The sequence below is a fragment of the Cottoperca gobio genome, chromosome 22 (genome assembly GCF_900634415.1).
Source record: "Cottoperca gobio chromosome 22, fCotGob3.1, whole genome shotgun sequence".
In the NCBI taxonomy this organism is placed as follows: domain Eukaryota; kingdom Metazoa; phylum Chordata; class Actinopteri; order Perciformes; family Bovichtidae; genus Cottoperca; species Cottoperca gobio.
The window spans coordinates 19,322,744-19,335,564 of NC_041376.1; positions in this window are offsets into that span (position 1 = coordinate 19,322,744).

The following is a 12,821-nucleotide window of genomic DNA, read 5'->3' on the forward strand; positions in this document are numbered from 1 at the left end:
TTAATCACTGAAACATTTAATTGATATTGTCAACAGAAGTGAAGAGGTTACAGTGTTGACGTTAAGTCAAAGACATCTATGTGATGTGTTGCAGAGATATCTACTGAAGTTAACATGCTAACCTACAAGCCTGACTGTCCTTGTAATACTCCTTGTTCCTCTAAAGGTGATAGTGAGTAACTCTAGTGTCTAGACTGCACTCAATCTAACATGAGAGGACAAAGAAGTACAACTGCCCCAAGGTCTTGTCAATAACACATCCATGGTACGTGTGCATTGATAGTTTGTTTATTGGATTAAATCCAGAGTGTAAGAAACAAGAGAACGACTCACAGCCTCTTCCTTCCCGCCGCCAGGAGACTACTTTGCCCGGGAAAACAGCGTGCAGCTCCGGGAGACGGTTCCCTACTTAACTGTTAGCAGTTAGTTCGAATACAGGGGTCTGATCCCGACTCCCCGTCGGATCAGTAAACTCTCTGTTGCTGCTATAACACAGGTTAGACCCAGTGATCCACCAGCCTGTTGTGAGTCCCAGAGCCGAGGTTTGCGCTGGCTAAAATCGAGTTGCTGCTGCTGCTGGCTGGGGCTCCGTCTCCCAAAGCTGCCGATTGCTTTCCTCCTGGCGGGGTGATCTCCTGTATGCGGAGACGAATGTGCTGGTCGTTTTATCTTTTCTGCCACTTTTAATTCAATAAACAAACTATCAAAGCATACTTGGTCGCCAGTTAGTGGTTATAAAAACGTTTGACTTTTGTCCTTCAATCAAATATTCCTTCAACAAACATTAGGCTCACTCAAAGCTAAGGCAGTAGACCGAGTTACAACAACATAGAGGATACATGTGGTTCACTAGGTCAATTTGCATTAAATTGAGTTAAATTACATTATTATAGACACAGAAAAATACCATGAAATGTGTATTAGATTTCTGAAACTCCAGGGTTTCAACTCCAAGCTGTACCTGGATCTTAATACTATTGGTCTGTCATTTCAATGCTGTTGTGTGTGATTGACAGAGACAAAGACTAACTCACACCCATTTAATATGCTTGTTTTCAAATGTGAGCTCAAGTGGTGTTGACTCTGTGAGTGTGTATGTGTTGGAAAGAAAGACAGACAGGAGATAAAGAGAGGCAAGCAGAGACAGGGAGAGAAGTCTTAGTCAACACCGTAGAAAGTACATTGTCTAAAAGAAAAACAGTGAGTTGGTCTGAAAATCTGTGGATTTTCTTTCTTTAGATTGCACAGCCTGGTGTGTCCACATTGGACAGCTGTGCATGTTGTGTTTGATAAGATCAACAGCTGTGAGAACATGAAACATGACAGTAATTAAGTTTAAGCTCATGTTTATTCCTGTTTCCTGAGGTCTTATTTGCCATTACGGTGAAAATGTTTTAACCTCATTCAGAGCATTAATACAGCAGCAGTAGCAATATTTCCTATGTAAAGATATCAGATATGAATGGTTGTGAGTTCAATACCAGGGCTGCAACCATTGTGCCCCTGAGGCACCTAGCCATGAGTTGCTCCAGGGGGACTGTCCCTGTAGTTATTTCACTGTGACTCTGGTTAAGAGCGTCGGCTAAATTACCTGTAATTATAATATTGTAACACTTGTAATCCTCTGAGCTTCTCTGTTCTTTGTTTTGGTAACCGGGCCGGCCACTCGTGCAATTTAGTGCATTTGAGTCCCTGTGTGGTTAACTAATGGTCACCGCTTTGCACTTCCCTCATACGACGTTTACCGCTAATAAAGTTGTCGCGACCCACAGCGTTGTTGCAGAAACGTAGCGACCTCCTCCAGTCCTCTCTAAAGTTAACACTGTTATCTCTATCAGCACTTTTGCCGTTATTAACACTGTTTTTACTGTTAGCTGATTGCTGCCGGCTACCCCCACGATTTAAAGAGCTATGTGGAGGCAATTCCTCTGATCTGAATTCCGTGGTGAGAAACCTTTAAACCCAAACCACAATGTTTTTCTAACCGAAGGTACTTATTTTGACCCAAACTACTTCTCCAGACCTAACCAATTTATTTTTGTACCTAAACATAACCAAACTTTAAAGCCCTATATCTGGGGTTGGGAACCTTTTTGACTGGGAGAGCCATAAAAGTCAAATCATTTTAAATGTATTTCCTTGAGAGCCATATATTTAATAAAATCTGAGTACTAAAAGCGGTATCAGTGTTTCCCCTACCATTGTCTGTCACTACGTGTTTCCAAACACTGACAAACCATCTCCACCACAGTGTTCCCGACTGCGCATGAACTGCTCAGCAATCCGTTTGCAGTTGACGTGGAAACAACACATGTGAACATCCAAATGGAGCTGATTGACCTCCAGTGTAACGACACACTCAAGGCAAAGTGTGACTCTGTGGGCGCTGCAGTTTCCAAGCTTCACCTCCGAAACGATGCCTTAATTTTGTCCTTCTCTGTGATTGAGTTTGACACCCCTGGTCTACTGATTGCTTTGTAAAGTTTCTCCTCAGATGTTTTGCGAAGGGCAGGGCTCCGCCCCCTACACACACACACACACACACACACACACACGGGCGCACACAGTTAATCAGAGACAGGGTGGAGGAAAGGAGAGGGGAGAACTAAAACCAAAACCTCTGCTAAATGTTTTACTTTAAAATGACACCGCATAATTATTTATTACTTGTTAAAATGTCAGCTCAAAATTGTCTGCGAGCCATATCGCATCATCGAATCACGAGCAATAGGTTCCCGACCCCTGTCCTATACGATAGGCGGGACACCCGTTTTCCATTGGGAATGATCCCAGTGGAAAGCGGGTGTCCCGCCCACCGTTTAAATGGCCTACGAAATGATAAACATGAATTTCTACTGATGATAGTAAATGCTATTTGTGGTGTAAAATGATGTGTTATTTATGACACAATGATCGCAGTATTTAATAAATCATGATTTTAGTAGTGTCAAATCAAATCAAATCAAATCAAATTTATTTGTATAGCCCAATATCACAAATTATACATTTGTCTCAGTGTGCTTTACAGACTGTACAGGTTACGACATCCTCTGTCCTTAGACCCTCGCATCGCACAAGGAAAAACTTCCTAAAAGAAACCCCAAAATTAAAGGGGAAAAAATGGAAGAAACCTCAGGGAGAGCAACTGAGGAGGGATCCCTCTCCCAGGATGGACAGACGTGCAATAGATGTCGTGTGTACAGGATAAACAACATAGTACAAATACAACATTTGACAGAAATTATGTTGTGTTGGAAAAAAAAAGAAATAGAAAGTATGGATGAATCCAGGAAAATGTCAATAAGGCTTCCCGGTGTCCAGCAGGACCAGGTCAGCAGGCGCTGTCACGATTCATGATCCTGACATAAACTTTATCAGTGGCAACCTGCCACATGAGAGACAGACACTCCGGGGATGATACCCCGGATGGTGAGTTAGTAACATACATTTACATAAATGCATACAGATAGAGAGGGAGAAGAAGAGAGAGGGAGGGGAAGAGAGAGGAAGAGAAGGAAGAGAGCAGGGAGGTGTCCCCCGGCAGTCTAAGCCTATAGCAGCATAACTAGGGGCTGATCCAGGGCAAACCTGAGCCAGCCCTAACTATAAGCTTTATCAAAAAGGAAAGTCTTTAGCCTACTCTTAAATGTGGAGAGTGTGTCTGCCTCCCGAACACAAACTGGAAGCTGGTTCCACTGGAGAGGAGCTTGATAGCTGAAGGCTCTGGCTCCCATTGTACTCTTAGAGACTCTAGGAACCACAAGTAACCCTGCAGTCTGGGAGCGTAATGCTCTAGTTGGTTTATAAGGTACTATGAGATCTTTAAGATATGCTGGAGCCTGACCATTAATTGATTTGTAAGTCAGGAGAAGGATTTTGAATTCTATTCTGTATTTTACCGGGAGCCAGTGCAGTGCAGCTAATACAGGAGTAATATGATCCCGTTTCCTTGTTCTAGTCAATACACGTGCCGCTGCATTTTGGATCAACTGAAGAGTCTTAAGCGACTTTTTGGGACAACCTGATAACAATGAGTTGCAGTAATCCAGCCTTGAAGTAACAAATGCATGGACTAGTTTTTCTGCATCATTTTGAGACAGGATGGGTCTTATTTTTGCAATGTTACGTAGATGAAAGAAGGCAGTCCTTGAGATTTGTTTTATGTGGGAGTTAAACGACAGATCTTGATCAAAGATGACACCAAGATTCCTTACAGTGGTGCTGGAGGCCAAGTTAATGCCATCCAGAGCTTCTATGTCATTAGAAAATGCGTTTCGGAGGCGTTTAGGGCCAAGTATAATAACTTCAGTTTTGTCTGTGTTTAACATCAAAAAGTTGCTAGACATCCAAGTTTTTATGTCCTTAAGGCATGCTTGAAGTTTAGCCAATTGATTGGTTTCATCTGGTTTAATTGATAGATATAATTGGGTATCATCCGCATAACAATGAAAGTTTATAGAGTGGTTCCTTATAATATTGCCCAAAGGAAGCATATATAAGGTGAATAGAATCGGTCCAAGTACAGAACCCTGCGGAACTCCAAGACTGACTTTGGCTGTCATGGAGGATTTATCGTTAACAAGTACAAATTGAGATCGCTCAGATAAATAGGACTTGAACCAGCTTAGTGCGGTTCCTTTTATGCCAACACAATGTTCCAGTCTCTGTAGTAGAATGTCATGATCAACAGTGTCGAAAGCAGCACTGAGGTCTAACAAGACAAGAACAGAGACAAGTCCTTTGTCTGATGCCAATAGAAGGTCATTGGTAACTTTCACCAGTGCCGTCTCTGTGCTATGATGAACTCTAAATCCAGATTGAAAAACCTCAAATAAACTATTATTATGTAAAAAGTCACACAACTGTTTTGCGACTGCTTTCTCAAGGATTTTAGCGAGAAAGGGTAAGGTTAGATATCGGCCTATAGTTGGCTAAAACCTCTGGATCAAGACCAGGCTTTTTAAGAAGTGGTTTTATTACAGCTACTTTAAAGGATTTTGGTACGTAGCCAGATAATAGAGACAGGTTGATCATATTTAATAACGAAGTGTTAATTAAGGGTAAAACTTCTTTAAACAGTTTAGTTGGAATCGGGTCTAAAAGACAGGTTGATGGTTTAGACAATGAGATTGTTGAAGTTAGTTGGTTAAGGTTGATTGGAGTAAAACAGTCTAGATATATTTCAAGAGTTACAGATGTTTTTAAAATTCCAACAGTTGAAGTTAAGTCATTACCAATTGAGGTCAAGAGGAGATTAATTTAGTCTCTAATAATTATAATTTTATCGTTAAAGAAACTCATGAAGTCGTCACTACTGAGAGATATAGGAACAGAAGGCTCTGTAGAGCTGTGGCTCTCTGTCAGCCTGGCTACAGTGCTGAAAAGAAACCTGGGGTTGTTCTTATTTTCTTCTATTAAGGAAGAGTAATAAGCTGCTCTGGCATTACGGAGAGCCTTCTTATACGTTTTAAGATGATCTAACCAGACTAAACGAGATTCTTCCAATTTAGTGGAACGCCATTTACTTTCAAGATTTCTCGACTTTTGTTTTAGTTTGCGGATTTGTAAATTAAGCCATGGAGCTTTCTTTTTCTGTTTTATGATCTTCTTCTTTAGAGGAGCGACAGAGTCGAGTGTTATTCGCAGTGAGGCTGCAGCGCTATCAACAAGATGATTAATTTGGGAGGGACTAAAGTTAGCATTGGAGTCCTCTGTTATATTGATATTGAGTCCTGGTATTGAATTAAGTGCTGATGGAATCACTTCCTTAAATTTAGTCACAGCACTTTCAGATAAACATCGAGCGTAGGATATTTTGCCTACTGGCTTGTAGTCCAGTAACAGGACTTCAAAAGTTATTAAAAAATGGTCTGATAAAAGAGGATTATGTGGACACACTAATAAACTTTCAATTTCAACACCATATCCCAGAACAAGGTCCAGAGTGTGGTTTAAACAGTGAGTTGGTTCATATACATTTTGACTGAACCCAATTGAATCTAATATTGAGATAAATGCATTATTAAGGCTGTCACTATCAACATCCACATGAATATTAAAGTCACCTACAATAATTACTTTATCTGTTTTAAGGACTAAATTTGATAAAAATTCTGAGAATTCAGATAGAAATTCAGAATACGGACCAGGAGGGCGGTACACAGTAACAAATAAAACTGGCTTTATTGTTTTCCATGTTGGGTTTGAGAGCGTAAGAACAATGCTTTCAAAAGAGTTATAGTTTAGTTTAGGTTTAGGATTGATTAAGAGGTTTGAGTCATGTCGACCACCGGAAACACCCGACGCCGTGTTTTGATGTCACAAGTATAAAATAGTCCACCAGTTGAATACACAGACAGCACGGCAGAAGCGGCAGACGTGGCGATGTCGGACTCTGGCTCAGATATTTCGACAGAATCGAGTGACAGTGAGTTGTCAATAGACTCGTTGCACCTTCAAGAAGAGGAGTTTATTGAAGAGGATGCCGGTGTCGTGGATTTAGATCATGCGGGTGAGTTTAACGTGGTAGAAACAGAGCATCTCGAGACACAGTATTCAAGATGGAGACACAGACGGGAGCGAACATGCGGATGATGGTGACGGTGATCCTGGATTTGGCGGAGATCCTGTGCGACAACAGAACACAGACAGGTATATACATTTGACTATAGTTCATAGAACTTCTCAATATATAGTAAATACATCATAATAAAACGTAACATTATCCTCGATCGTAAATAGATCGATAGCTATCGATAGCTTACTAGCGAGTCGATAGCTTGGTTTCCTTGAATTGTTATGAACCCGACTAGTTGTCCGCAAATTGCTCGATCCCTAAATATTCAATTACTTCTCTACTTGGACACATCGACGTCTGTAAAGCTTGATAACTTGATTCTTTCTCGAAGTTTCTGGGGTTGAGGTTCTATCGTTGTGTCTGATATCAAACGTCATATATTACGAGGCTGTATATAAAGCATTAGCTATTAGCTAACAAACAGACCGGAGGACAGCGATGTTTTATAAAGTATAGTCTGTATACTGACCGTCTCACCTATAGTGCTTACGAGCCTGTTGTTAAACACAGGCATATAAAAAGTATGAAATTAAGATGACGTTAATATTGGCATTTTTTCTGGATATTGCATATTGTGTACATGTCCTTACCACTCTTCTTTTGTACATTTAGGTGTACATGTGAAAACTGTACAATTATGCAAGCAATTGAAGAGCTGCTGCCAAGAAAAGGATGTCATGGAGGAATTCAATGAATATGAGGGACATGGTGCAAACATAACCTGCATAACAGATCAACCAGGATTCAAATCAAATTGTCTGGATGTTTGGGTGTTGCAGACAGCCTACCAAAGGTATTCGAAGAGGGACAGACAACAAGCAGGTGATCGGCCACGTAATGAGTAAGTTACTTGTGTTCACAAATGTGTAGAGCTCAGAAACTTTGATGTATTTTTGGGGAGTCGAATGGTCACTCTGGCAAAGTTACAGAATACATAGATAAATAAGCAAATAAGGTTGAAGTGATTACCATTGACATGTATTATCTTGTATGTTACAGAATGTATCCAATCCAATGTACCGCCGGTGAGATTTTGTTGGGGAATACTTGGTAAGAACCACAGAATGCCATCATGTGCCATTCAAAAGATCTGTAGCTACGTTTCCATCTGACAACTACACGTCGTTCAAGTATCAGCACTTTATTAGAGTCAATAACAAAACACAATGTCAGTTCAGTGATTGAATCTGCTTCTATACAGCACAACAACATCCCTCTTGTTTGGTTCGTCCACCGACTGCTGAGTGGAGCTGGGACTTCGAAAGGTTCCTCATCAACATTGTCTTGGCACAAAGCGTAGAGTCTCGGTCAAGAGTTCAGTAACATACTCTGCAAAAAAAGATGTTTTATAATCAAGCATTATATATATATGTATGTGTGTATGTGTATGTATATATATATATATATATATATATATATATATGTATGTATATTATGATGCTGACCTTTGGAACAACCAACTTGGATTGGAACTTGCAGTCCAGCTGACCTGACACGTGGTCGCGCCTGCATGGACTTGTGGTGTGTCCGTGGAGGGGGATCCATCTGCACAGCAATTTCTTTCTGACATGTCTGAAATGTACAAAACACAACTTTACTAATAAATCTTTCAAACCAGCTTGAAATTGTATTGCATGTTTATACATGTCTGCGTAAGGAAAATATCTAATAACATTCATAATAAAAGATGTGGTTGAATTGATTGAGAGAGCAATGATATCAAATTAAACAAATATATGAATTATGTACATGCATGTGGTGATTGTATGTTTAACACGTAATGTACCGGTCTACTGGTACTGCAACTGTAATGTACAGATGACGTACAGTCTGTATACTTACTGGTGTACACACAGCTTCCTCCTCAGTGTGGATGTCCAATAGATGGTCGCTGATCATACAGGTATCCTCAGTTCTGTCAGTGGCTTCATTCACCAATGTTTCAATACCTCTGTAATAATAGGGTGATAGTTAAAAGTTAAATAGACTCAATAACATAACATATGTAGGTATGTAGGTAGGTAGGTAGGTAGGTACTTTATTCATCCCGAGGGAAATTTAGGAAAAATTTACATTACAGTGTACATTTGTATGTATGTATTTGTATTGTATTATGGCTTTATGCTTGAAACAATAAATACAGTAAACAAGTAGCACGGCTTACCTTTGCTCTCTCCCTTTTGGCGAATGCATCTCGAGCATAGTTTGTTTGAAACACGATCTCTCAAAGTGCTGCCCACAAATCGTCGGTTTCATCAACGCACTTGTCTTGTTCATAAACGCGACATTTTATCATCTTTTGGCCACAGAAAACTAGATTTGGAGACGGCCCCACATCCCCATACAACACATCGCTTCACAATTATCCTTGACGATCGTTTGTTGTTTAGATATCTGTGTGTTTACTGTTGCACTGGGGTCTGTATGGTCCGTGTAATGTTATGTTTTGATAGTTTGTATGTTGGATTGGGTCCGGGTGGCAGAGAGTCGAGATAGTACAACTTCCCCGGAGGGGAGAGTGCAGCGGCTCTGGCGGCTCGGATTCGGCCAGCGAGTCACAGCAGGCTGATGAAGCGCTGGGTCTAATCTGTGTAACGGCAGAAACAGAAAGTTTGACGATCCATCGGATAGTCGATGCTAACTGCTCACTGCTAACGGAAGATATGTCCATTTCCCAGCCACCGCACACTCAACTTCTGGCGAACCAGCCTTTCCGTGGCCGGTGAGGACGAGGCGAGGGTGTGAGTTGTTTTCTCGTTTTTTGCCCCTTTGGATTGAATCAAAACAAACAATCAAAACGTGCAGGGATCATGGATGTAATGTTGACAAGCCTTGAGTCGGCCCGAGTCAGACAGCTGTACCTCTTCTCTCTCTGTACTGAGGCAGACTGCAGCTACAGTGACTCACTATCACCTCTAGAGGAACAAGTGGTATTACAGACTGGACGGAGCGCAGCTAGCTGTTAGCATGCTAACTTCAGTAGATATCTCTGCAACACAACACAGAGACGTCTTTAACACAACGTCAACACTGTTACCTCTTCACACTCTGTTGATAATGTTAGTTTATTGGTTTATGTTTTAAGTTTGAATTCTAGCATATCATACACATTGAACCTTTAATGTTGTACACAAGTGATTTTTGCCAACCTCTTCTATCAAAAGATTCCTAATTCCTTCAACCTTTAATAAATATTGATATGTGCATTTCGTTTATTGTTATTTAATTATTCATCAGAGTTCCTAATTCATAGTCTAGTATATTTTATGAGACTTTTTTATGAGACTATATGAACTGGCTATCGTTTTGACTTGACTTGAAACAAATGAAGACACTCTCATTAATATAATTATAATTATATTAACTACAATAATAAATAATCATTATAATATGAACTCCTTCTGATAGCAATTTTAAAGCTTTTTGAGTTAATGCACCTCCTTCATTGTACTACCAGTTATTATCAACCCCTGTTTTATGAATATTAGTTATATTAATATGAATTATCATTAATATTAGGTAATTACCAGATTTGTCCATACCAGAACCTCCACTCATGTTAGCATGTTGTTGTTTGCATTTAGCTCAAAGCACTGCAAAGGGCAGCCTCACATACCTGCAGACTCTAGTCTTGTTTAATGTACATTTTATATATCTACGGACAACTTTGTTTTCCACAAATCTATTTTTTCATATTCTGTATTCTATCAATAGTCTAAGCACCACCCTGTCCTCACTTAGATATGCCAGTAGGAAAGATCTAGAAAAGGAATACACGTTGTATTAGTGCATGTGAGAAGGCAAAGGTGTTCAATAGTCTATGTTTCAGTTGTTTTGAACATAACACATTTCAGTATGTATCGTATATGTTTCAATAGTGTATGTTACTTTGTGTATGTGCATGTGAATGGTACAGTATTATGTCCATCAGTCGTGTCTACTCTGTCAGGAAATGATGATGAACAGACAGCTGCTCTCCTCGTTCATTGCTCCTAATTTATAATCATCTCTAAGGAATTTTGAAAGCCAGTCAAATCCTTTAGTCAGCTCCTGGTAAACTAATTAATGACCTAAACCAAATGCTCAATGTCTATTCTAGCTAAAACAGAAAAGAGCTGTGTTCAGAAAGAAGATAAAAGACAAAGTACTGGCTAGGAATATATTCAAAAGCACCACAGTAGGCACAGCATATGGTGGCCTGTAACTGACACAAATACCACAAATCACATTTTCATAGTGCAGAGAGCTTGCCAAGTACATGTATCAGAAATGTCTAGTAAAAAACATAGAACAATAACTATACATTATAGGGGAACATTAATAAAGCTTTTAAGAACAATTTATATTTTTACCAGCCTATTCTGCGATGACGGGTACGGATCAACATACCTGCTGAACTGTAAGATAAAATGTGGTCATGTTGTCCTATGTAGTGTACCTGAAAAGATGCACATTTTAATATTACAAATGGATGACATTTATGTGAATGAGAATTAGCACTCAACTCAACTTTGATGTGAAAATAGGCAACTAACATCTAACACACGTTTACCATAAGAACTGCATAGGGTGATAATAATGTCAATATTGTCAATGTCAATGTTGTGTTTAAGGTTTGTTATGCTGCCCCAAGTGACTAATAAAAACAATTGCAGCTTTAAATGTGCAATGTGTAATACATGCTAACTGACTAGCCCCAGCCCTTCCTGTTTTGTAATAACACTTATTCCTCGTGAGGCAAAAGTCAGTCACTAGCACCAGTCTGCCTCACAGTCACAGGTTACTGCCACAGGAAACACACAGATGGTTAAAGTAAACATTTCAAGAAAATAAGAGAGCAGTGTTATTTTGCTCTCAGAATTTCAACACTGTGGTGGAATTGTGCATATTTGCGGTTTGTAGAGTTGGAATGATGCACACTTCTTCTTAGTAGCAGGTGACTGATACATATTTGTATATTTGGATGATATCAGTCAGTGTTTTCTGCTAGTTTTACTGCTCCTTAGTGGCCAAGAAAAATCAATTAAGACACCTTTAATCATTTAAGTCAGCTTTTGGTTGGGTCAGATTTCTTGTGAAGATGAGCATTTCTGTGAACAATTGTGATCACAATGATATTTTAATAATCCAAGTTCCCCACTGGTGGCATCATTGGTAAGGAAACAGTGCCTGGAATAGCACTGACCATGTTTCCTGGTGTGCAATGGCTTGATTCTATAACAGTCCACCACCATGGCTACTGTAACTATGGTGTGTAATGCTCTGTACCATAGCTCCCTCCAGTGGTTGCTTGCTGCTAGTGAAAACTAATCGTCACGTTCGGCTCAATAGAGTACAGTTTGCAGAATCAAGTATGACCAGCTATGTTTGCACAGGAAGCAGCTGCACAGTCACCACGCTTGGCTGAATTGTGAATGCATGGCTGTGTGTGTCCTTGACTATACACACGTCCATGTAATTTAGCATTTGTAGGTTTCACAGTAAATGCAAAAGTAAATTATACAACGGAAGACAGTGACCTTAACACCATGCTTTTGTAAATTGCTTTAGAATTGAATTGATGTTAGTTTCTGATTAACATCAATATTTTGTGCATATATTCAGATTTTGTCTTGAGTTTTGAGTATTTTCATGCATTCAAAGTATTCAGACATTCCTCCTGATTTTGATTGTTCTCAGGGTAGAAAAGCTTCCAAAAGTGCACGGACACTAAGACTTTACACTGAAAGCTGCTCAACAACATATCAGTCAAACCCCAAGAGTTATCTATGCAGATCTTAGCAGAACAACAGTGAGATGGTAATTAAAAAAAAGGCACTACAAATTAGAAGATGTTGAAAGACAAGACAACTAAAGGCAGCAAGTTTTAATTGAGAATGTAAAAAAAGGGGGAGGTGTGAGGAGGCAGGGAGAAAAGAGGAAACAAGGGGTGGGGGTGGCTCAAAAAAGAGGGAAGCTTATGGGAAACATGAAGTTGTACATTCCACAGTTTGAATAGGGAAGCATCTGGAAATCTTTAAAGGAGAGGGGAGGGGAGAAGAAAGGAAGGAGAGGAGGAGGCTAACAGAGAATCTGCTGAATATTCAGGCCACATATACAGAATTTGAGCAGGGTTGTATCTATATAAGATTCTTTATATATCTTCTAAGGTTTAAAGGTGTGTGTAATCCTGTTTAAATGAAAAGATCTGATCAAATATGTTGCATGCTTTGTTAACTTTACTGCTCAAACACTAAACGGGACT